The sequence below is a fragment of the Amblyomma mixtum genome, chromosome 3 (genome assembly GCF_055824585.1).
Source record: "Amblyomma mixtum isolate Tamu chromosome 3, ASM5582458v1, whole genome shotgun sequence".
NCBI classification, from domain to species: Eukaryota; Metazoa; Arthropoda; class Arachnida; order Ixodida; family Ixodidae; genus Amblyomma; species Amblyomma mixtum.
The window spans coordinates 147757583-147775208 of NC_143014.1; positions in this window are offsets into that span (position 1 = coordinate 147757583).

Consider the following 17626-nt stretch of genomic DNA (forward strand, 5'->3'; position numbering starts at 1 on the left):
AAGAGAGAACAATTCTTTGCTTGTAAGACAAACTCAAAAAAAAAAAAAACTCTGCACACAAGCGTATGCGTCTAACCTTCTGCCCTACATTAAAAGTACGAGAACGATTGCTTAAAAAGCTGAAAGGCATGGTTCTAACTTAAAGCGCTGTACCTCTGACGAGGCCGCTTGCCGTGGAGAGCCGTTATTGGCCCTCTGTGCGGCGCACGCACACATGGGCGACCGCCGACGAATACGTTGCATCTAAAGGTAGCTGTTATCTCCTGGCATCCGGAAAGACACCTCAGCGAGACTGCCTAGATTGTCATCGCGCGCGCATGTCTCGGAATTTGTGTGTGCGCACACGTGCTCGTATAAAATGGCGCATATTTATTTATTCGGCCCAGAACCATGCTGTCAGTTTTACGCGAAAAATCGCGATAATTGCACGCGGAAACGCGCGCATCAGTAGAGTAGACTTTCAAAGATCGTCTTTGCCCATGAAAAAACCTACATCAAAATCTGCTGCGCCACACTTCTGGCCATTTCGGGAACCGCAGCACTGTCGACTTTCGGTTCCACTTCTGTTGTTCGCATAGTATTTCTTCTGCAGTGAGCATTACCCCAGCGCAAAAATTAGGCGCACGAAGCTCACTGTCCCCTTGTGGCGTTCTCTACCATACAATTACCATGAACGTGTGAATGAGTGAATGAATGAATGAATGAATGAATGAATGAATGAATGAATGAATGAATGAATGAATGAATGAAAATAATTCTTACATTCGGAGGAGCGGTTGTTCGCTTGAACAAGCAGCCATGTGTGTCCTACAAGAAGGAGTAAGGCTACTATTAATTAGCACAGTTTTAATTGCCGAAGCCGAGGGAGTGGCTATGAGACGCCCCGTTAGTGGAGGGCCCCGGATGACTTCCTCCCGTTTGGAGCTCCTGAATGTACAGGGTTAATCGACTTTGCGTGGCTGCACACACGTGGAACACCATTGTGACCAAGCCGGTAGGAAACCTGTGCAAAGGGGCAGATGTCACGAAGCACCACGTCGAGGTCCCTCTTCTCGTGCTCCAGTCTGCATTGGTTCATGAACGGGGTAGATGCAATGGCACTCCGCAGGTACGTGGCCACGCGGAGCCGTGTTCCCCTGTACATCGAACTCTCAGCAACAGTTTTTCATTTCGCCTCAATTGAAATTCGGCCGCTTCGGTCGGGATGCCCGAAACCTCGTCTCAGCAGCAGAACGGCTAACCACCGTGGCGAGCAAGGAGGAACCACGAAAGATAAATTGTTTAGAGACAAAGGAACGCAAACTATTCGCAATGCGCGACATTACCAAAGATTTGATTCCAAATTCAGCTGCTGGCGCTGTAAAAAGAGGCCATTAAGTGAAGTATGCGCACAGTGCGGATTCGCATGTATACTTGATTATGAAGAGAAAATCGAGTAAGGGGGGGAGGGGGGGGGGGGTGGAGAGGGAGATCCGCCTGTCTTCCATTACGGTGGAGCTCACTTAACCCGCCTTCTCAAAGAAACGGGGAAAGAGGAATAAAGATGGGATGAGGTGGGATAAAAAGAGGAGAGTGGAATTTTTGCTCCGTCCATGTACCGTGCTTGTTATATTGACTATATTGACCACTTCAGCCTTGAAAAGAGGAAAGCAAAGTCAAGGAGAACGCACTTTCAGGTTGGTGGAATGCTTCCTACGGGCCACAGCCGGCCTCTCCGCCAGCTTTTCTTATTTCAACAGCTGTAGCCTGATGGTCTTCCTGCTTCCGCTGCAAAGTCCACGACTCTATCCATGTAGGTCGGGTACTTCATCACTGTCATCTAAGGGTAAACGGTCGTTCATCAGCAACGCTCGTATAGTTCCCGTCTTCTTATCGAGCTCATCGGAAGGTATACTGACGCCCACTGAAATCCATGCCTCCGTATGACTGTTGTCTCGAAGCGCCTCGTGCCGCTCCCGCGTAATCTCGTCTGACGCTCTTAAGAGTTCTCTGCGCCCTACAGAAAGATCAGCGCAAATACTGTCGGACAGCTCGGCGTCCGGAACTCTCTTCTGCATCCGCGCACGCCAACCAGGAAGAACTCGAGTGGGCATCGGGCGCGCCTGGACGGAATGCATGCACGCGTGAGCGCGTCGAGCGAAGCCGTCGCGAGGAAAGCAAGATATAGCGAGGCTCTCGCTCGAAACAGACAACTGCGTTTTTTTTTTCTTTTTATACGTCGGGTTTAACACGAGGGTTTCTGCATGTAATCGTAGCCTCCTTCATGCAGTTGACCTTCCGACAGACACGGGCATATAGCCCGCGCAGTCTGTGGTGTCGCGTGTCAAGCCGAACAGTTGACGCGTACGTTACGGTGCGTGCATAGCGCTGGCGGCGCAGTCGCCGGCGCAGCGAAGCGCGTCTCGCCAGCGGGGACAGCCAGGGGCGAGCGCCGTGCGCGAAGTCCGCTGCGGCGTCGCCCGTCGCATGTCGATTAGCGTCGGCGCGACACGATGCGCCTAGGTGAGGCCGGGCAGCGGTGCGGACACGCGGCCCTGCTCGCCTCGTCCCCCGTGGGGTTGACATTCACGCCGCGTGAAGCACGCCAGCCCCGGGGGGTCACCTTTGGGCCTGTTTGCTCTTGGCGGTCGGAGCCCGCGGCCTCCCGGCGTCTCTTGGCCGCCTTGTTTGCATGGCCTAGAAGGAGGAGCCAGGCGGTTGACCCCGCCGGGTGTCTTGAGGCGCGGCCTCAGGCAGCTCTCAGACGCCGCGAGTGCATTCGGGCTCGCTCTGGGGTCGGCCTCGTTGGGCCTACCGTCGTCGCTCATGACCCCGGGTCTCCAATGTTTATTTTTCTCTCGTTCTTCTAACTGGGAAATTCTGCTTTCACACGCTAAATGCTCTGCCTTAGCTCCCAGGCCTTTGGTTGTCTCAGATCATCTTTGCTAACTGCTTGGTAGTGGCTTCGTTTCGTTTTTTTCTCTTTTGCTCGTTGAGTGTCATCGGGGGTCTACGTTGCACGTCAGTCAGTTCTCCCAGCGTGCCGGCTGACTCCGTGAACCGATGTCAGCATACGCCAATAAGTTGTCGCTGTTACCGAGGCCTCACTGATCCCGTATTCGGACTCAAACACTAATCTCAAATGTCGCGTTCTTCCCTATACCGAATGAACGCGAAGAGCTGGCCTAACGTGACCTTTTCTGGGGAACGGGCTTCGGTGTACTATATAGCGCTCGTGTGCGACTCTAGACGTTCTCATCCAAGCCGTCAACTTTGCCCTTCTTTCTGCGACGTTCCAAAGTAGAAACTGGGGTGCCTCAGCTGAACATCGCCCTCCCCCGGTCGCATACTCACGCACGCGCTCGTGTCCATTGGAACAGCTCAGTCGCTTTCGCGCGCAGAAACCTTTGCTGTGAAGACAGGCCGCAAAAGAGTCGGGAAAGCTACACGCTTCGCCTCACGTTGCAGAAGCGATGCCCTGGCGCTGTCGCGCCTTGGGCGCCTGTCCGCAAGCCTGGCCGAGCGAACGGCGAGCGTGCGCTCTGCGCCCCCTCTGTAACGAGGCGACTGGGCCGGCCGTGATAGATTGATCACGATCCGCGCTGTTTGCTTTTAATCCACCTTTCGCCCGAGCACGAGGGCGCGCCGTGCTTCGAGACGTCTCTGCGAGCCCGCTCGGTCCTTCACGTAGCAAGCGGCGACGACCGGCGAAAGGATGAAACGTCGACCCTCGGCAGATCGAAATGCCGAGAGGCGCCTCATCGCTAATGAGGCCGCTGCGGCGCTCGTCTTCGGTGCCGTGCCACACGCATGGGTTTCCGGCGCCGACGAGCGAAAGGTTTCGCCACGCGTGACCTTTGCACCGACGAGCTTTTGCGTCGGCGCGGCGGCCGCCCACGCGACTTCGGTGGGGAGTGCCACGCGTGCGTTGGCCCCTGCAATAGGGGCGCCCCCTCGCGCGTCCACATTGGCCGATGAGCTGCCGACGCGATCGTCGGATGGCGTGCCGTCCGACTGGCCCGCGGGCGTGTACACCGCGAGGCAGTGCGACGACTGCGGTGTGCACCAGGGCACACGTGTCAGAGGCGTGCCTCTTAGAAAGCGGAATCCGACCTTTTTGCACCCAGCAGCGACGAGCGTGGTGGTGTGCTCACATGTGCAGAAAAATAAATGACGTACGAACTCACTAGTACTGTTATGCCTCGGTTCCGACACCGTCCCGATTACCTCATCGAAAGTGGGGTGGAAGTTTTCACGGGCTTCTAACGCTGTTTCGGAGACAGCAGGCATAATCCAGACTTTCAAGACAACGTGGTGCCGTGCTGCAACACTGCGACCTTGTCCAACGGCGTTATTCTCACCCCCGTCTCGAAGGATAAATCATGTGCCTGTTCTCTGCTGTGGTCTCTTTCGCCTGTCCACCGTCAGTTCTACTTGTGTGAGCACGTAGGCGCATGCTAAGCGGAAAAGGCGAAAACGAAAGTATGACGAGCACAGCGCAGTTGATTAATATATGTTGCATATGCCTGACGAGGGAAGGAAAGCTCCTGATGAAAACGCGGAGATAGAAGAGGCACAGAGAACCACCACTGAGTGGAAATTTCTCTAACGCAGGCAAGTACACGTTATTTACCAAACAGATGCTCGAAATTTGGTGTATTCTATGTAATGCCATAACTAGGACCACATTCATGAAACTACGCATGTCCTTGTGCATACGATTGTTTCGTTGACGGCAAAAGTATCAAGTACTGTCTCGCTGGGCTTAGTGATTAGAACCAGCGTAGGCTTTTAGATTCACTGTAACACCTGTTGTAACCGTACTTCGGACCACGTGGGCCCGATCAAGCAGCTACCGTGAACAATCAACAAGGCCGACAACCTCGCGACGACCATGGGAAGTGGGATGCTTGGAATGCCCCTCCGAGCCTCAGCGGATTAGTGTAGCAGGAATGTCTAGGGCCATTGTCAGCAGTAACCCCAGCGAAATTCCTTGAGCGGAGGTGACCACTATAGTGGCGAAGGCCGGGGACGCGCCGGAGGTATTGTCCGAGCGACCACAGCAGAGGCGACGTGCCGGCGCCGGTCACGCTGGCGGATAATTGAAGAATTCTGTGTCCCCGACTCGCGTTCTGGGCAATCGGCGGGGAAGCAAGTTCATTCACCTGCTGGAAGACTTCGGGAGATTCCTTTCCCGCAGGGCTGGATGAGTCAGCATCTCCCCCTCTCATCGACCCAGCTGCGAGAGAGTGGAAAAGCCCTCACCTGCCCAGCCGTGGGTGGTAACAAGAACGTCCCCTTCGGTCCATCCGATTGGACAGTGCTCGTCGAACATTATTCCCCAGCCAGGGATCTGGGGAATCCGAACGATATTTAACTCGGCCGTGAGTGTGGCCCAAAAAAAGAGCCTGCTAGCTCCAGTCGACTACGGTTGACGAAGACGTTCCCCTTCCACTAAGAGCCATTCTCAGTCCCGCTCTTGTAAATAATGTAAATAATCATGTAACCATGTAAATACAGTTTTTCCTTCACTTCCCCTACTCCCCGTCTCCGGCCCACGTTTCCTTCCTCCTTCGGCACTGCGGCGGTGCTCCTGGATCCGATGCCTGGTGGGACACGCTGCTAGCATCGACAAACATATCAACTGGTGGCAGCGGTGGGATTCTGCTACCTCGAAACATATCAACTGGTTGGCAGCGGCGGGATCTTCCACGCTTGGTCCTGGCTTCAGTAGTGGTAAGCGCTTGACTTTCTTTAAGAATCTGCCAGGCTTGATAACTCTGGAAATTTATCACTACCTGTAGATTGTTTTTCTGCACGTGCTCGCTTAAGCATTTCACGTAGCAGCTTATTTTGAAAGTCCTTGTTCGGAAGTTGCCATGGATTTGAGCAAACTAAAGAAGCCAGAGTTGATGTTGCTGTGTGAAAAACTGGGTATTGAGGCCAGGAAAAGTCACAGAAAGCCGCAGCTGATTGAGGCTATTAAGGAATGTGGTGCTAAGGAGGAGGGTGACAAAATTTGGGAGACCTGGGAAGTCATTCAGGAAGGAATCAGGAACGCTAAGGAGGAGGCCGTCAGGGTTGAAAAAGAACGCAAGGAGGAGGCCGACAGGGTTGAAAAGGAACGCAAGGAGAAGGCCGACAGGGTTGAAAAAGAATGGGAGGAGCAATGCCGTAAGAGACGCGCTGAGCTCGAGGAACTACGTAAACGAGAGCAGCAGGAGCTCATACGTACGACTCAATTTCTCAGACGGAAAAGGGCCCGAGATCGGTTGAGGACTTTTCAGAGAGGCGAGAGCTTCAGAACTTTCCTCGCGAATTTTGAACAGATATGTACGGAAGAGGAGCTAGATCAGGGCGAATGGTCAATGATGTTGCTGGCCATCCTTCCTTGCGATGTCAGCGCCGTATTAGCGCGACTGTCCGATGAGGATGCCAGCAGCTACGACAAAGCGAAAAGTGCCCTCTTCCGATACTTCGGAATTCGTGTACAGACCGTATCTAAAAGCCGAAGTGATAGCAGCGGGCAGCGCTCCCATCAGTGCGTCAGCGACCAGCCAAAGAGCCCCGCTTGGTCAGCTACGCACATTGTAGTTGCTCAGAAGAACAGTGGCAGTCGGGAAGCTGATGTGATAATCTGCGGCACGGAGCGTCGTTGTCAGTCACCTGACAGCGACTATGGCGCTCCAAGCCAAAGCGCAGCGTTGGCTGAAAAGCGGGATGCCGCAGAGATTGCCCTTGCAACTCAGAAAGGTGTAGGCGCAGCGCCGAGATGTAGTCCTCCAGAAAGCAGTCGCGCGCTGAAAGCGACAGATGAAAGTTCTACTGTAAGCGAGGAATGCACCTCATCGCTGCCTGGAAACAAAGATCAGTTCAGCGATAACGGAACGACAGCCGCTCGCGACCGAACACCCGAATATGAGTTATGCTCCCCTGAAACTAGTGTGTCTTTGCCCATTGCCCGCGTCACGATCGAGAGCCCGCTCGAGGTGCGTCTGACCGAGGCAGCCCTCTCCCAAAACCTGCCTAAGCAGCATCCCTCGATTTTCTCAAATCGCTTGGATAGGCTGCCCAAAGAAAAAGGTCTTTGTTTTGGAGATAATGCTGCGCAGGTCCTTACCATTTCGAAGGCTCGTGAGGTCGCGGCGCCAGCAGAGCACGTGGTTGAAGAGGGCAAACCTCAACCTGTAAGCCCGAAGCCTGTAAATTCTCACGGTGATGAGCTAGAGCAGGCTTTATTGCAAACTGTGGATGAGACGAACGCCGGCGACTTAAGCTGTGACGGCTCCGCGCTACCTAATGTCGAGCCAGCCCAGGACTTACTCACTGGTAGCACAGGGGTAAAGAGTACCGACAATAGTGCAGGCTATATAGTGAGTCTTCCGAAGTAGGCGCAAGGGATGAGCTGGGGCTAGGTGAGGAACTGAATACGAATCTAGTGTTGCCCCACTCAGATGGCTTTCTCGAACTCCTTCGTGTGGACAGAGAAACGTTCACCGCTGAGCAAGAGAAAGACCAATCTCTACGCAACTTAAGTTACCAAAGTGGCATAGGTGTGTCACGGAAGAACATACATTTCCAGCTCCGTCCTGGCCTGCTGTACCGCCAGTATAAGGATAGGAAAGGTATCCAACACGACCAACTTACTGCCCGCGTCGCGATCGAGAGCCCGCTCGAGCTGCGTCTGACCAAGGCAGCCGTCTCCCAAAACCTGCCTATGCAGTATCCCTCGATTTTCTCAAATCGCTTGGATATGCTGCCCAAAGAAAAGGGCCTTAGTTTTGGAGATAAAGCTGCGCAGGTCCTCACCAGTTCGAAGGCTCCAGGATTCGCAGCGCCAGCAGAGCACGCGGGTGAAGAGGGCAAACGTGGCCCTGTAAGCCTTATAAACTCTCACGGTAGTGAGCCAGAGCAGGCTGGATCACAAACTGACAATGAGGCGAACGCCGACGACTTAACCTGTGACGGTTCCGCGATTGCTAGTGACGCGCCACGCAAACCAACAGCGAGGGTTTCCACGGAGCGGCAGCGTAAAGAGGTGGCCAAACGGGAAGAGTTAATTAAGGGGAAAGTGCGGCTCTTGTTGACTGCTCGACGGAAATCCGAACCGCGTAGCCGCCCCAATTTGGCACCTCGGTGCTCAAGAGTTCGCACCCGCCCCATGGGAACACAAGCCAAGAGAACGCCACGCGCGAACCCATTCCGAGAGAGACGGATACGCTGGCACGGTATTCGCACTCGTTCGTTCCCTTCTCGCATTCTGCTTTCTGAGCGTCAGCCAAACTTCAGAACCGCGAGACTTGGACGAGGAACAGTTAAGGGTCCCAAGCTGAAATTCCTAGCCTTGTGTCCTGTTGCACCTGCTAGAGCAGCAATCCGACCGCGGCCGCGCAGGGGGCGGCTGAAGAATAGGAACCAGTAAATTCCTCTAATCGTAACGCTGTTTCTGGACGGTTTCGAGGAATAATCCTGTTCAGTTTATTGCTTGTTTCTTTTTGTTCATTTAACTCGCCTGTACAGAAATGCAAGCTGAAATTCCTAGCATTATGTAATGTCTCATCTGCTAAGGCAGCTGTCGGACCGCGGCCGCGCAAGGGGCGGATACGAGGCATAATCTCATATTGAGTTTAATTCTTGATGTCTTTTGTTCATTACACTCTCCTATGCAAAATGAGAGCGAAATTTTGGAGCTTGGCATTGCGGGACTCAGTTTACATGCGTTGCAAAAAAATTGCGAGGTAATGGCAACGCTGATGGCCTCAGCCGAAGCTTTCCCGTGTAATGCCCTTTCCTGACTCCCCGGACGTTAATCCGCTATGCAAATTTGTATTTTGTTTTTTGCTTTAGCGGGAATCATTTTTGTCTGTTTTGTATGTGTGTTCAGCAGCTCCACCTTCCCTTTGTGCTCTCACGGGCGGTGGCTTTCTGTGACAAAAACCGTGCTATGGCACCCCCCCCCAAAAAAAATTTTAGGAAATTTTTCTCTTTTGGCTAAACAAGCTCTGTGTATTCTGGTTTGGTCAAACTTGGAAACTTTCGGAGGAGGACGTAAATTTCACGCGACAGCTCATTTTCTCTAAACAGACTTTGTCGACCGAAAACAGCTTGGCAGTTCTTAAAGTCGGTTTGGCGCTTTCTGCTTGTTGGGCTGTGTACCTTGCTGGTTGAGACCGTTACAGTTGTCAACGAAGCAAGAAGAACCTTTGGGCCCAGCTGTGACCAAAAGCCGAACGGACACAACTCCAGGTCTCTGCGCGCAGCAGCGTTGGCTGCAACCACTACGAGACCTCTTCGGGCGGCGGACGTGCTGTGGTAACCGTACTTCGGACCACGTGGGCCCGATCAGGCAGCTACCGTGAACAATCAACAAGGCCGACAACCTCGCGACGACCATGGGAAGTGGGTTGCTTGGAATGCCCCTCCGAGCCTCAGCGGATTAGTGTAGCAGGAATGTCTAGGGCCATTGTCAGCAGTAACCCCAGCGAAATTCCTTGAGCGGAGGTGACCACTATAGCGGCGAAGGCCGGGGACGCGCCGGAGGTATTGTCCGAGCGACCACAGCAGAGGCGACGTGCCGGCGCCGGTCACGCTGGCGGATAATTGAAGAATTCTGTGTCCCCGACTCGCGTTCTGGGCAATCGGCGGGGAAGCAAGTTCATTCACCTGCTGGAAGACTTCGGGAGATTCCTTTCCCGCAGGGCTGGATGAGTCAGCATCTCCCCCTCTCATCGACCCAGCTGCGAGAGAGTGGAAAAGCCCTCACCTGCCCAGCCGTGGGTGGTAACAAGAACGTCCCCTTCGGTCCATCCGATTGGACAGTGCTCGTCGAACATTATTCCCCAGCCAGGGATCTGGGGAATCCGAACGATATTTAACTCGGCCGTGAGTGTGGCCAAAAAAAGAGCCTGCTAGCTCCAGTCGACTACGGTTGACGAAGACGTTCCCCTTCCACTGAGAGCCATTCTCAGTCCCGCTCTTGTAAATAATGTAAATAATCATGTAACCATGTAAATACAGTTTTTCCTTCACTTCCCCTACTCCCCGTCTCCGGCCCACGTTTCCTTCCTCCTTCGGCACTGAGGCGGTGCTCCTGGATCCGATGCCTGGTGGGACGCGCTACTAGCATCGACAAACATATCAACTGGTGGCAGCGGTGGGATTCTGCTACCTCGAAACATATCACACCTATCTTAAAAGTGCTCCCTGTTGCAGATATGAACATCTATGTGGACCGAGGCCGTGTTTGGACCGCCTGCGTCTGCGTATACCTTTGTTCTTCTATGTTCTGTACTCCTTCGAGATGCCTTGAATTCGCTTCTTTGTTCCCGAAATCCTTCAGACTCATCTCCGCATGCCTGGCTGAACAGGGGTCGCTGTTTCAGCAAGGCTCAAGGTTGCTGTCTTCTCCATCGGTCTTTACATATTCCCTGCGATAGAGCACAAGTAGCGTGACTTGCGCAAGGCTTCCACTCCCCCCCCCCCTTTATCGGCCCCACAAAAGTCACGTGGCGTACTGTGTTAAGCACGTACAATCCGCTGCGCCGTATGCGGGCTTTTGATATCCCTTTGAGGCGCCAATGATAATTTGGATTCACATTTTTCGGCCTAAATAGCAGATCCAGTCGGCAAGAAAGCCAATTCGTTTGTTTTCCAACGAAAAACGCGAATGTTTAATTCTTTCTGAAGGCACAAATAAATTTTTTAACAGGCTGTTAAAGCCGAAAACAATTACAAAATACCATGTTTTAAGGAAACAGTGCCTATAGGAATCAGCTTTTTTGTTTCGAAGGCGCATGTGATCCACGAAATCCAGAAAAAAGAAGACATTAGTGCTAGTGGCAAATCTTTCAGCAAGAAAATGGCGAAAGATGAACTGCCAAGTCCACTGTTTTGTGAAATATTTTTGCTGCATCTGCTAGTTAAATAAACGCCCTATTGCAAGGGGAAAGGCGGCAAATTCGTCTGAAACGAAGAACCTACTGCTAGCTGAAGCACACTGGGGAAAAACAGCCTGTTTGCAATGCACACAGTTGTGTACAAACCACCTTAAATGGATATGACATCCGTATCCTGCAAGGCCCATAAGTTTGATGTTGCATGCCAATATTTCAGCTGTTTATGGGTGCACAAGAGAGTATGCGCTGTGAACATATCGTAATCTTTTCCGAAACTCTTTGGGCCGTGCTGCCAAACTTGTACAACACGCCGTCCTCCGAATGATACGAGTCCTTCTCAGAGCAGCCTGCCGCGAAAAATAAGCCACACCACACTTTCATGTGCGCGTTGCTCCTCCCAAGCACGCCCTCAAGTGCGCGTCCGCTGAGCATGCCAGCACACAGGAATCTGCGCTGCCGTCGGTGCCAAGGGCTCCGAACGACGAGTGCCGTGGTGGAACGAGTCGCTGCCAAAGCGAATGTCCCCCCCCCCCCCCCCCCCCTCTTTCATACCTGCAGGAGAGCCCGGACTGCGATCTTTCGGCCCCCGCATGCTCGCGTGAGGCACTGAGTACGCAACGGGCCGACATCATCAAATGGTTTCGTTCCAGATCTGGCCAATCGATCGGCTCATCGAGAGGAGGCTGCGGCGGGGGGATCCGTGGGGGCGCTATTAATAGCAGCGGCGGCCACGGGGACGGGGGCGCGCCGCGGGGAGACCCCAGTGGGCGTCGCCGCCGCCATTAATCCCGGCCGCTGCACGGGGACGCTCATCGAGCCACCACCCCGAATTTGCTGACCCATTTCGAATGCGCGGGCCCGCATTACCGACAGTTTAGTGCGCGCGGGACGACGACGCAGCCGCCGCGGCTCGCGCGCTTCCGAGCGCGGACCCCACTCGTTTGCTGGGCTCGCCCATTCGGGAGCCCAGGCAACTCCTCCGGCACTGCGCGTGCAGGCCCGGGCCGAAACGTCCCGGGGCGCGGTGGGAGGGTCGCCAGGCCCGTGGGCACTGGCTGCACCGCGGCCACGTCACTCTCTTTGGTACGACTGGATGACTGTCGAGTGCCCTGAACGGGGTCTGCCAACTGTCATTACAATTAGCCTGGTGCGCGGTTGCAGAAAGCGACACCGGTCGCACGGTAGCAATTTTTCTCACGCACCGATGCATTATGGCTCTCACAGTGGCGTTCTTAATTCCGACCGAATGCGCAGTGTATATTGACAAGGCAGGAGGAGGCAGTTCTACACCCGCATCTTCGATGGAAGGCGGCCGAGGGAACTAGTGTGCTCATGGTCTGAGTGTTTTCATTGCCACCATCAAGCAAGGCACGGCGCCACGTGAATCTGCTGCTGCGGCACTAATGCGCGCTCTTGTTTGCTTGCGACCGCTACCGGAACTTCATTTCGGTGCACCAGATTTACTAATTACGCCCCTCGTATCCCGTAGGTTGCACGATTGATGCTGTTATACGAGCACTTCAGGATACGGATATCAGCCAGCTTGCAGGAAGCGTTCCGGTTGTCTTTACTGGTGAATAATCAGAATAAGTCGAACCGTGTGACTGTGTTCAAGAAAGCTGTCCGACGTCTGAATATAGAGACTTATTCAATGTTGGTCCGCCATTCGATTCACCATCACTTGGTTCAACTTTACTAGTTCCGCTGCGCTGACTTTAATGATGGAATGTATGAGGAGCTACTTCTGGCAGTGCTGGTACTTCCGACTGTTAGTTTTCCGTTGGTCTCAGTAATATTAAGACTGCGCGTTTTTTTTTTTTTTAGCAATGTGGTCCTGCAGCCAATCATCTGCTTTGCTGTCGAGCTCCGGTGTGGAGAGCAGTGCACATTTGATCAGAAAACAAAACACGGAAGCGGCGGCCGATCTGCAAGCATCGCCGTGCAACATACCTGCGTCCCGCGAAAAGTTGGGCACGCGCCATCTACAGACTGGATTGAATCCTTGTTTTACTGTAGCAGCAACAGCAACGCGACGCTGTACCTTAAGGGTTGTTAAAACGATTGGCGCCGGAGGAGGTTTGACTGCCACAGCCATTTGCAACTTGGCTGGAGAAAGATTTGTGCGTCCACATGGCACTTCCAAACTGGAAAAATGCTTCTCCATCCCATGCCAGCCCGGCGCGCACCGCACTGCATGTATGGGTCGTGCATAACTTCTTTGACCTGCTCCGGAGTCAGCGTCTGCCAAGATGCGTGCACGACTCATGTCGCCGATAAGCCGCAGTGCCACGCCAAACCTGCCGGGAACGCAAGCAATGAAGAAGAGGAGCTCGCTTCCGGCCTTCGTATACTTGTTGGAGAGGCAGGAGTTGAATCAGTCTACGGTGCCTATACCACAAGTACGTCGCAGCGCCCGTAAGCTCTTTTCTTGGGGCTACGCCAGGTCGCTCTAGCCGCTGCTGAAACGATGATCGGACTCTCCCAGGGAGCCATTTCTTTCCTGTACGATCATTGTTTGGACACGTGGCGAGAGGGCAGCATTAGCTTTTCGTATAATGGAGATTTTACGGAAACAGTCAGTAAATCTTCAGAGAGGGAGGAAGTTCACCTAAGGCAGCGAGTAGTGAATGCTCGTTCAGGGAAACCACTGCCGAGCTGCTTGCACGTAATATGGCTGGAAACTCACACCCAGGAATTCTGGAAAAGCACATTTTTCAACAGGAAGTTGTTTGTGACCGCAATATTTTTCATATATCGTAAGGTTTCACTATAACAATCAATATATCCACTATCTCCCTTCGCAGGCTTGCATTTTTTTGCTATTAATGTTTCTGCTATCGTCAAAAACACTCCCTAGTGGTTTTCTATGGCAGTCTTAACTACTCGATGCCAAACTTTAAAGGTGCACTAAAGAGGAATCTGACTCGTCTTTTTGCCGCGGGAACTCGATCTACACGCTCCGAGGATTCTTAGAAACCTCGAATTATTGTCCTGTGCGTCCGATTTCCCTAATTTAAATCGGATTAAACGGCCCCGCTCCCGCCTTTTTTGATCTCATCGCTGAAGGTTCAACTAACGCGTGGAGTGCTTTTCAGGCAGTCGCGTGACGGTTTCGCTTTCACTCTTGCTTTCATTATGTTTTGTTTTTTTAGGTTTCCTTGAATAAATAAATCCACTCGGAGACAACACAGCTGCAAATTAGGCCAACGGAAATAAAAACACCCGTTGACTCTTTGCCTTCGCCGATCGCTACGTATTACTCCGCCGATGGCATGACGGTAAGCGGACACGAGACTAGCTATAACGTATAACCTATAACGTAGTATAACGTTAAACTCGATCTACATACATCACCTGGAAGCAGAAGGGACTTTTAAAATGGTCGCCACAGCCGCTAATTCTCCAAAACAATATATGTAGGTCTCCTTTACAACCTATTGATAGCGCAACGCTTTTTTCTGCCATCAAAATGCCCAAGAAACCGTTTCGGCGGATAAAACGTTCCGTAGACGGGGTTCGCTATGGAAGTCAGGATCCTAATGGAAGCTGGTAGCACCCACACCAGGTCGGTAGGCCTAGGGCCACGACGGAGCCTGCAGCCTGCTTTGCACCACGCCTGACACCTGGAACAGCTCTGCCTCGGGGTCACGTCACTTCTTTCCTTTTTATACATTTTCATTTCATTTTATACATTTTCATTTAGTCACTGAGAGTCCTAATACTTTAGTTGAGGTCAAATCGACCCTTTCTGCTCCACAGGGTCAGAAGTCTCCTGGCTCGGATGGTCTAAGTAGTGAGTTCGATAAAATGTCTATGCCTTGCCTGGCACTTACCTTGTTGGAAGTTTTCAGCACTGCTTATTGTGTTAGAGACAGTGTCAGATAAGGCTAGCCAAGTGACGCTTGTTCAGATTGATCTGGCAATAATTCGGGGGAAAACTTAAAAGGGCACAGAAAAGTGTGTTCAAGCTTGGCTGCAAAATGCTTGCATTAAGTAGAGTACAGGCTACCGAGCGTTTATGCCGCGTACGAGACCTCAAAAGTGAGCGGGAAATTTACAATACCTTTTTAAAACTTCCCGCTTTCGCACCTCGCGGCGACGCGCGGTGCCGGGCTTTCGCGTGAAACTTGGCACACGACGTCGCGTCGTGAAAATGACGTCAGCAGCCGGGGGTTATCGTTGGTTCGCCGCGCCTAATTCTTTCAGACGCCACGCATCTACCACGGCCTTTGGCATTACCAAGGAGGATATATAAAACTTGGGCAGTACCAACACCCTCTAGTACCCGCGCGCCGGCAGGCGGCAGCCGGCGGAGTCTCGAGAGAGGTCGAGCGGGTGGGGCCGGCGGAGGAGCGCCATTGTTTTGGCGTGCGAAAATTGACGAAAGAGGTAAGGTGCGAAGACACGGAAGTTCGAATTTTGACTGCATGTAACTCAGCTTCCACAAAACGCATTTATAAAAATTCTTGCTGGAGTATATTTGTGAAGCGGCGCCCTTTAGTATCCAAGACATACCACAACTTTATTGAGAGCCCCTTTCTGGGACCCTTTAAGCTCCGCTGTAAGGGTATGACTCCAGAGCGTAATGTGTAAATTCCCATATATGCAAAAGATCATTCCCCACTTTACATTCATAGATCTCTGGGAGTCCTCGTACCCCTATTGGTGCAGGAGTGCAGCGATTAAGCGATCCGCCACTACCCTGCGATGGCAGGTGCTCCCAGTGCATGGTGGGCGCCCAAGTTGCTCTTCCCGAGCGAGCACTAGCTATGATGGGCAGTTTGCTCACTATCCGGTGGGCAGGTTGTGATGACGCCGCAAGGTCACGTGACCTGGACGGCCCACCTACCTCCTAGGTTGCTCTCAGGGGACCACCTACCAGAGTCATGCTCGTGATTTTTCGCTCACAACGCCGACGCAGGATTTTGTGTGTAGCGGGGCCTTTAACGCTATTGCGTTAAAAGCTTCTGATAAGGTGCGTCCCGATGTTTTCTTTGCACTCTTGGAGAGTGCAAACATTGACGATGTTTTGCCTATGGGCATAGAACTTTGTTACAAAGCGTTCGCTACAAGACTGATCGGTAATCAAAAGCTTACCAAAACTATTCCACTTAAATAATCGGTTCGACAGGGCTGCCTGCGATCGCCTTTGTTATTCGCTTTATATCCTGAGCACATATGCCTTAATATCATAAAAAACACAGCGGTTCGTGGCTTCTCCCAATCGAAATGTGAAATTAAATTTTTGGATTCTGCTGATGACGTTGCCCTTTTCTATTCTGATGAAAAGACTATGCTCGAGGTTTTGCGTGTGGCTGAGCAGTTTTGTGAGAGTTCGGACGCCGCTCTTAACCTCGATAAATCAAAGGGGTTATGGCTAGAACAGCGGGATACAAAATCAAGCCTTTTTGGAGGCATCAGGCATGACATTATCTGGTGGTTCATTTGCATCGGTATCACAATAGTGGGCGTCACTAGTATTTTCAAATCTCCTTCAGGCGACGAATCCAGGCTTGCATTGGTAGCGAGCTGTCTTTGTTTGCACGAGCACAGGTATGCAATATGTTCTTGTTTTCGAACCTCATCTACGTAATGCAAGTGTGGCACTGCGTAAGGGGAAAAAGTGCAGGCGATGCATATAATTTTTGCGACTTTTGTTTGGCGCCCTCAGTGGGTGCCTATGCGTCGAGACAATTTGTTTCTCCCTCTGGAGTGTGGTGGAGATAGCCTTCAGCACTTGTTTGTCACCAGCTTGCTTCAAGGTTTTCTTTTTTTAAAACGACAAACCATCCGTTCCTCATAGCTTTGCTTAACAGACGGTTAGTGCCTATTTGCCTATTCTGTCTGCGCCCACTGGTCATATAGATGTGAGGGGCCTTTGGGGTTTTTTTTTAAGGAAGCTGCTGACAAATTCCATTTCCTCGCTGTACGTTTTTCTTTACAGTATATATAAAGTCTCTCCAGGAAACAGGTGACAAAAGTTCTGATTGAGACGTTGTGTCCTGTACCGATGTGTCGGCAGCCTTACCTCGCCTTTTTAGGTAACTGTGCATAAAGCGGGTGCAACGAATGTGTGTTCTGTAGGCCGCAAAAACTTTCTTTAAACTTCACACGTCGACCTTACCTATCAGAATCTCTCTTCGTGCTAAGGGGACGTTTGTGGTATGGTCAGTGAACTGCCGCGTGCGTCATGCCGTGTTTTTTTTTTTTTCAGACATTCTTCAATGGACTTTCAAAAAGGACATTGAGATGACGCCCTATACTACAAGATTTTTGCCTACAGTGGAAGGATCGAAGTCTCTGTTCAGAGAGCAGTGTGCTTTGGTGCGGTTGAAGGGGGGGGGGGGGGGGGGGGGGAGGGAGGGGATTATGTATGCTGCGAAGATCGATCTCCTGTCTAGCTGCCTTTATTCGATGCATGTCTGTGTCTCCCGGAATTTTGATGTGTGGGCAGAGGCGCATTCTGGAAATAAACAGTAAAAACCAGCGACGTGCAGCGTCCGAAACAGCACGCAGCTATTTATAGGTTCCGCGTGCAGGCTGATACGCGGCCGATAGCCGGCGTTGCCAAGGGCTGGCGGTTAAAACGAAACTATATGGTCGGAGTGGTCAGAACGCAGTTTTCGTTTTTTGTTTAAGTGAATATTATTTCGTATGAATGAATTAGCTGTCTTTTTCGGTGATAAACATTGGCTTTTTTGTCAGCCTGATCATTCGGTTTACCAGTCATTAATATACAAATCGTCGCTAAT